General features: G+C 35.5%; 1 non-coding gene across 1 annotated transcript; it reads left to right on the top strand.

Moving 5' to 3' along the window:
• Positions 1-946: 946 nt before the first annotated feature.
• Positions 947-1055, top strand: LOC128292048 (small nucleolar RNA R71). The gene has a single exon (XR_008282032.1). It is a non-coding gene; the product is annotated as a small nucleolar RNA R71 (small nucleolar RNA).
• Positions 1056-7367: the final 6312 nt, after the last annotated feature.

Raw genomic sequence — 7367 nt, 5'->3', positions numbered from 1 at the left:
TAATATGTAATTTTTTTAAGAGTTTAAGGAATTTACCAAATTGTTCATCTGAGTGGTCTTTCCTTGTCGCGTTGGGGTATGGCACACGAGGTTTATATTTGACATTCACTGATTTGTTTTTATTATGACCTACCTTACTTTGACCTTTGCTTACCACGATTTCTTGCCTCGGTTCTGGTTCAGGCTCAACGACTCCTTTGTTATCTTGAATATTAATTGCGTTGAGCTGTTCCCTTGGGTTGGGTTCAGTATTACTTGGCAAGCTACCTTGTGGTCGTTCGGAGATTAGTTTAGAAAGTTGACCTATCTGAGTTTTGAGCCCTTGGATTGACTCTTGTTGATTTTTAAGTGCTATCTCGGTGTTCTGGAAATGGGTTTCTGACACCGAGATAAACTTTGAGAGCATTTCTTCAAAGTTCGGCTTCTTTTCCTGTTGATAGGGTGGTTGTTAAAAACCCGGAGGATGTTGTGGTCTTTGATGTCCTTGATCGCCCCACGAGAAATTGGGATGGTTCCTCCAACTTGCATTATAAGTGTTACTATATGGGTTATTTTGGCATCGAGAGTTATTGTTACCCATATATTGGACTTGTTCCTCCTCGATGCTAGGGTTGAAGGGTTGATACTCTGTGCATGCTCCTCCTCTATTCGTCTCGCACCTCATTACTGGATGTACCTGAGAAGAACTAAGAAAACCATCAATTTTCTTATTCAAGAGTTCTACCTGATTAGAGAGCATGGTAACCAAATCGACGTTATAAACACTGGCTATTTTCGTTGGTTTTGTCCTTATGACTTGCCACTGATAGTTATTCAGTGACATCTCCTCTATAAACTCATAGACATCTTTAGGTGTTTTATTATTGATGGTTCCGCTAGTAGCTGCGTCAACCATTTGCCGAGTCGAAGGATTCAAGCCATTATGGAACGTTTGAACCTGAAGCCAAAGTTGTATGGTGATGACACCTTCTCAGTAAGTCCTTGTATCTCTCTCATGCATCGTAAAAAGTTTCTAAGTCCATCTGCACAAATGAAGAGATATCATTATGTAATTTGGCCGTTTTAGCCGGCTAGAAATATTTTAATAGAAATTTTTCAGTCATTTGTTCCCAAGTAGTGATTGACCCTCGTGGTAACGAGTTCAACCACTGTTTAGCTTTGTTCCTCAATGAAAACAAAAACAACCAAAGACGTATGGCATCATCAGAAACACCATTGATTTTAAATGTATCGCATAACGTATGGCATCATCAGAAACGCCATTGATTTTAAATGTATCGCATAGTTCCAAGAAGTTTGCTAAGTGAGCATTGGGATCCTTATCCTGCGAACCATCAAACTGAACAAATTGTTGTATCATTTGAATAGTGTTAGATTTTACTTCAAAAGTATTTGCAGCTACAACAGGTCTAACTATGCTTGATTCAGTTCCTGTTAAAGAAGGTTTAGCATAATCATACATAGTGCATGGAGCAGGATTTTGATTAACTGCAATTACAGGAGGTAGCTGATTGTCTTGTTTTTCAGCCATCTCTTTGGTTGGGGGTTGAGTATCGTCCTCTTGCTCGTTCTCTATGTATCTTAAGCTTCGCCTTATTTCTCTTTGGTTTCTACAAACTGTACGATCGATTTTTTCGTCAAAAAGTAGTGGTCCCGATGGGTTTCTTCTAGTCATAAACTATAAAAACTTTCCAAGAGAAAGAAAAAGTAAATTAATAAATAATAATAAAAATAAAAAAATAAAAAATTTAAATTGCAAGAAAAATAAATGGCTAAAGAAATAAAAATTGAGCGTTCCTAATATCTTAATTCCCCAGCAACGGCGCCAAAAACTTGATTGCGTTATTTTGTGATAGGTTTTAAATATTTATAATTAATCGTTCTTGAAACTAATTATTATCGCTATGTAGGCAAGTGTACCTATTGAATAGTATTATAGTTTTAGCAAGACCGGATTGTCGAACCCAAAGGAACTAAAAGTACTAGTAATGACTGTCTTTTTATTATCTAGCCTAAGAATAAAGAGGTTTTGTTTTAACTAACTAATTATCTAAACTAAGAACTCACGGAGAATGAAATTGGGGAATTGCTTTTGGGAAAATCAATTGAATTAAGACAATACCTAAGGAAAAATCCACTTAGACTGTACTTGTTATTCTGGCTCCGAATCGGACGATTTATTCATTTAACTTGTTCCGTGGAGATCCCTAAGTTATGTTATTATCCCTATTCAAGACTAATAATGTCTAATCCCTAGATTGAATAATTAAGACTTTTCTCTAATTAGCACCCTAGGGTTGCATTAACTCGATCTATGGATCCCCTTATTAGGTTTCACCCTAATCCGGCAAAATCTTGTCACCCTATGTCTAGATATGCAAACAACTTCGCTTAATTATGACAAATGTACTCTTGACAGGGTCTATTCCTCCTCTGAATAAGAGCTTATCTTGAATCAATATTCAGGGATATCAAAACAAGAATTAAGAACACATAATTAAGAACAAGTTAAATATTTATCATACAATTCAGAAAATAATAACAAGATTCGTCTTAAGTTTCATTCCCCTTAGGTATTTAGGGGTCTAGTTGATAACTAAATATGAAAACATCTCAGAATAATAAAGAATAAAAAACATAAAGAAAACCCAAAACTCTTGAAGGGGAAATTGATGAGAGATCTTCAATCTTGATGATGAATCCGGCTTCTGAGATGGATCAATTGGCTTCCTTCGAGTAATTTCTTACTCCCTCCCTGTGTGTCCCCTTTTCTTCCTCCTCTAGGGTGTATTTATAGGCTTTGGAATGCCTAAGATCCCTCAAAATTAGCCTTTTCCGAATTAGACTCAACTTGGGCTCGGTAGGGACACGCCCGTGTGCGATTACTTCAGGCCGTGCTCGAGCCTGCCAAATTGACACGGTCGTGTGGTTTGCCCGTGTGAGGAAGTCCAGGCCGTGTTGATTTCATACTTTGGCCCATTTTCTCTGTTTTTGGCCCATTTCTAGTTCTTTTCGCTTTCCTATGCTCTCCTAAGTATAAAACATGAAATTAAAGCATTAGGAGCATCGAATTCACCAATTCTAATGGAAATCATCCATAAAATGCGTTAAACATGGGGTAAAAATATGTATAAATTACGGTTTATTAGGAGACCACTGAGAAATGCTGGAAACGTGACAAGTAGTAAAGGTACAAAAAAAGACTCTGCTTTGAGATCCGAGGCGATATCACCTGCTAGAGCTTACGCTATTCACGCTCGTGAAGAGGCTTCATCACCAGATGTTATCACCAGTACATTTTCTCTTTACGACATTAATGTTATTGCATTGATTGATTTTGGATCGACTCATTCGTATTTTAGTGTTTAGTAAGAATTTGCATGTTGAGTCTACAGAGTTTGTGATTAAAGTATCAAACCCCTGAGGCAAGCATGTTCTAGTTGATAAAGTTTGCAAGAACTATCCTTTAATGACCCGAGGTTACTATTTTTCAGCTAATTTAATGCTTTTGCCATTTGATGAGTTCGATGTAATTCTGGGTATAGATTGGTTGACGTTACATGATGCTGTTGTGAATTGTAGACGAAAGACTATTGAATTGAAATGTTAGAATAGTAAAATCATTTGAATTGAATCAGATGAGTTGAGTGGGTTTCTAGTTGTGATTTCATTGATGTTAGCTCAGAGATATGTGAGAAAAGGTTGTGAAGCTTATCTTGCTTATATTTTTTTATACAAAATTGTCTGAATCGAAGAACGAATAAGTACCGATAGTTTGTGAATTTTCGGATGTGTTTTCAGAAGATTTTCCTAGGTTACCACCAATATCGATAGCTCCGTATAGAATGGCTCTGACAGAGATGAAAGAGTTGAAATCTCAGTTGCAAGAGTTAATTGATAGAGGTTTTGTACGACCTAGTTTTTCGTCCTTGGGTGCGCCAGTGTTATTTGTGAAGAAGAAAGATGGATCAATGAGAATGTGTATTGACTATCGACAACTTAATAAAGTTATAATAGATGACTTGTTTGATCAGTTGAAAAGGGCAACAGTATTCTCGAAGATTGATTTGAGATCTGGCTACTATCAGTTGCAAGTTAAAGATTCAGATGTGCCAAAAACTAATTTCAGAACGAGGTACGGACATTATGAATTTCTTGTTATGCCTTTTAGATTGACTAATGCTCTTGTAGTTTTTATGGAATTGATGAATCGGATTTCTAGACTGTATTTAGACAGATTTGTTGTTGTATTCATTAACGACATTTTGATCTATTCTCGAGATAAATCTGAGCATGCCAAGCATTTGAGGATTGTGTTACAAACCTTGAGAGATGTATACGAGCATGCCAAGAAACTATTTGCTAAATTTAGTAAATGTGAGTTTTGGCTCAGAGAAGTCGAATTTTTGGGGCACATTGTTTCAGCGGAAGGTATACGAGTTGATCTAAGCAAGTTTTCAGCTGTTATTGATTGGTAACCACCGAGAAATGTATCCGAAGTCAGTAGCTTTCTAGGATTAGCTGGCTATTATCGACGATTTGTTAAAGGATTCTCGATGATTGCTACACCGATGACTAGATTTTTACAGGAAGATGTGAAATTCGAATGGTCTGAAAAATGTCGGCAGAGTTTTGAATAGTTGAAAGCATTGTTGACTGAGGCACCAGTGTTGGTTCAACTTGAATCGGGTAAAGAATTTGTGATTTTCAGTGATGCATCATTAAACGGTTTGGGTTGCGTTTTGATGCAAGAAGGAAAGGTCATAGCTTATGCCTCTAGATAGTTAAAACCACATGAAAAGAACTATCCCACGCATGATTTAGAGTTGGCCGCTATTGTTTTCGCATTGAAAATATGGCGACATCATTTGTACGGTGAAAAGTTTCATATCTTTACCGATCACAAGAGTTTGAAATATATAATGACTCAAAAAGATCTAAATTTGCGACAACGAAGATGGTTAGAGTTGCTAAAAAATTATGTGTTAGTGATTGATTATCATCTGAGAAAAGCAAATATAGTCGCAGATGCTTTGAGTAGAAAATCTTTATTTGCTTTAAGAGCTATGAATACTCAACTAACTTTGTCCGATGATGATTCGATTCTAGCAAAGTTGAAAGCTAAATCTGTTTTTCTTTAGTAAATTTGTGAAGCTCAAAAGTGTGATACTGAATTGCAAAATAAAGAATGCAATGTGAGTCGACTTGTGATTCAAAATTTTAGATCGGATCTGACGATTGTTTAATGTTCCGAGGCAGAATATGCGTACCAAAGAATTTTGAGCTCATTCAGAAAAGTTTACATGAAGCACATAGTGGTTGTCTATCTGTTCACCTAGGGAGTACTAAAATGTATAATGATTTAAAACAGTTGTATTGGTGGTTGGGCATGAAACGAGACATTTCCAAGTTTTTATCGAGATGTTTCGTTTGTCAGCAAGTTAAAGCTGAACATCAAGTGCCTTTGGGATTGCTACAACCAGTGATGATACTAGAGTGGAAATGGGATAGAGTTACAATGGATTTTGTATCGGGTTTACCTCTGTCTCCAAAAAAGAAGGAAGCTATCTGGGTTGTCGTAGATCAACTGACGAAATCAACACATTTCATTTCGGTATGTACTGATTATTCACTTGATAAATTAGCTAAATTGTACATTTTCGAGATCGTTAGATTGCACAGAGTGCCAGTCTCAATTATTTCGGATAGAAATCCATGGTTTACATCACGATTTTGGAAGAAATTGCAAGAAGCTCTAGATGCAAGATTGAATTTTAGTACCGTATTTCATCCACAAACCGACAATCAATCTGAGAGAGTAATTCAAATTCTCAAAGATATGCTTCATTGTTGTGTTTTAGAATTTGAAGGCAACTGGGAGAAAAATTTGTTGTTGGTTGAATTCATGTATAATAAAAGCTTTCAATCGAGCTTAAAGATAGCACTGTATGAAGATTTGTATAGTTAAAAATGACAAACTCCATAGTAATCGATCGAACTTAGTGAGAGAAAGATTCAGGGGGTTGATTTGATCTGAGAGACTGAAGATAAAGTGAAAGTAATTCGTGATAGTTTGAAAACAACTTCAGATCGAAAGAAATCATTCGCGGATTTGAAATGAAAAGACATTGAATTTCAGATCAGTGAAAAAGTATTCTTGAAAGTATCTCCATGGAAGAAAATACTTCGTTTTGGTCGCAAAGGCAAACTGAGTCTGCTATTCATCAGGCCGTTTGGAATCATTGAGAGAATAGGACCAGTAGCATATTAACTAGCTTTACCATCAAAATTAGAAAAGATTCACAATTTATTTCATGTGTTGATGTTATGCTATTATCGATCAGATCCAACACACGTAATTTCGCCGTCAGAGATTGAGATTCAACCTGATATGATGTATAGCAAATAACCGTTCAGAATTTTAGCTTGTGAGGTTAAACAGTTGAGAAATAAAAGCATCACTCTCGTGAAAGTACTTTGGCAATGACACAGTGTCGAAGAGGCTATGTGGGAGCCTGAGGAAGCTATGAGAAAATAGTACTCTAACCTTTTTGTTGGTAAGATTTTCGGGGACGAAAATCCTTAACGGGGGAGAGTTGTAACAGCCCGTTTTTAGTCAAAGTAGAACAATGGTTTCAGGACCACAAATTCGAAGTTGAAATAATTATTTCATTATTATTTTAATATTTACAGCATGATAATATGATGGTGTGAAATTTTCATTAAGAAATTTTATCGTTTAAGTGTTTAATTCGATAAAAATGACTAAAACGCATAAACTGTAAAAGTTATGTTCTATTAGTTAAAGGTATCTAATAGCTATTGATTATTAAAGTAGAGGTCCTTATGTTATAATTAGACCGTTTGAAACATGAGTGGACAAAGATAGACATGGTTAGGTGAATTTTTAATGTTATACATTAAGGTTAAATGGGTAAATAGTTAATTAAAAGATGATTTAATAAAACAAAAGGTAATTTTATTCATTCATCATCTTCTTAACCGAATCTAGGGCATAGAAAAACCATGAAAAGAGTTTGAAGCATTCTCCCTTGTCTTCTTGAGCATGTAAGTTCATTTTTGTCCCGTTTTTAATGATTTCTATGTTTTTGAGATCGTTGCAAGTAGGTTTAGCTAGCCTAGGGACTATTTTGCTAAATTGTTAAAGATTTTAGATGTTTCCATTGATGAATACATGAGTATTTTTATGTTTAATGATAGATTATGAATGTTTGATGATAGTTATACAAGTTTTGTTAAGTGATTTTTAGTGAAAATGCAAATTAGAGACTAAATTGTGAAATATGGAAACTGTGGTTAAAATGTGAAATAAATGAAAAATATGGGTTTCTAGGGACCTAATTGTA

Source organism: Gossypium arboreum, chromosome 4 (genome assembly GCF_025698485.1).
Source record: "Gossypium arboreum isolate Shixiya-1 chromosome 4, ASM2569848v2, whole genome shotgun sequence".
NCBI lineage: Eukaryota > Viridiplantae > Streptophyta > Magnoliopsida > Malvales > Malvaceae > Gossypium > Gossypium arboreum.
This window is presented reverse-complemented; position numbering and strand designations above follow the sequence as displayed.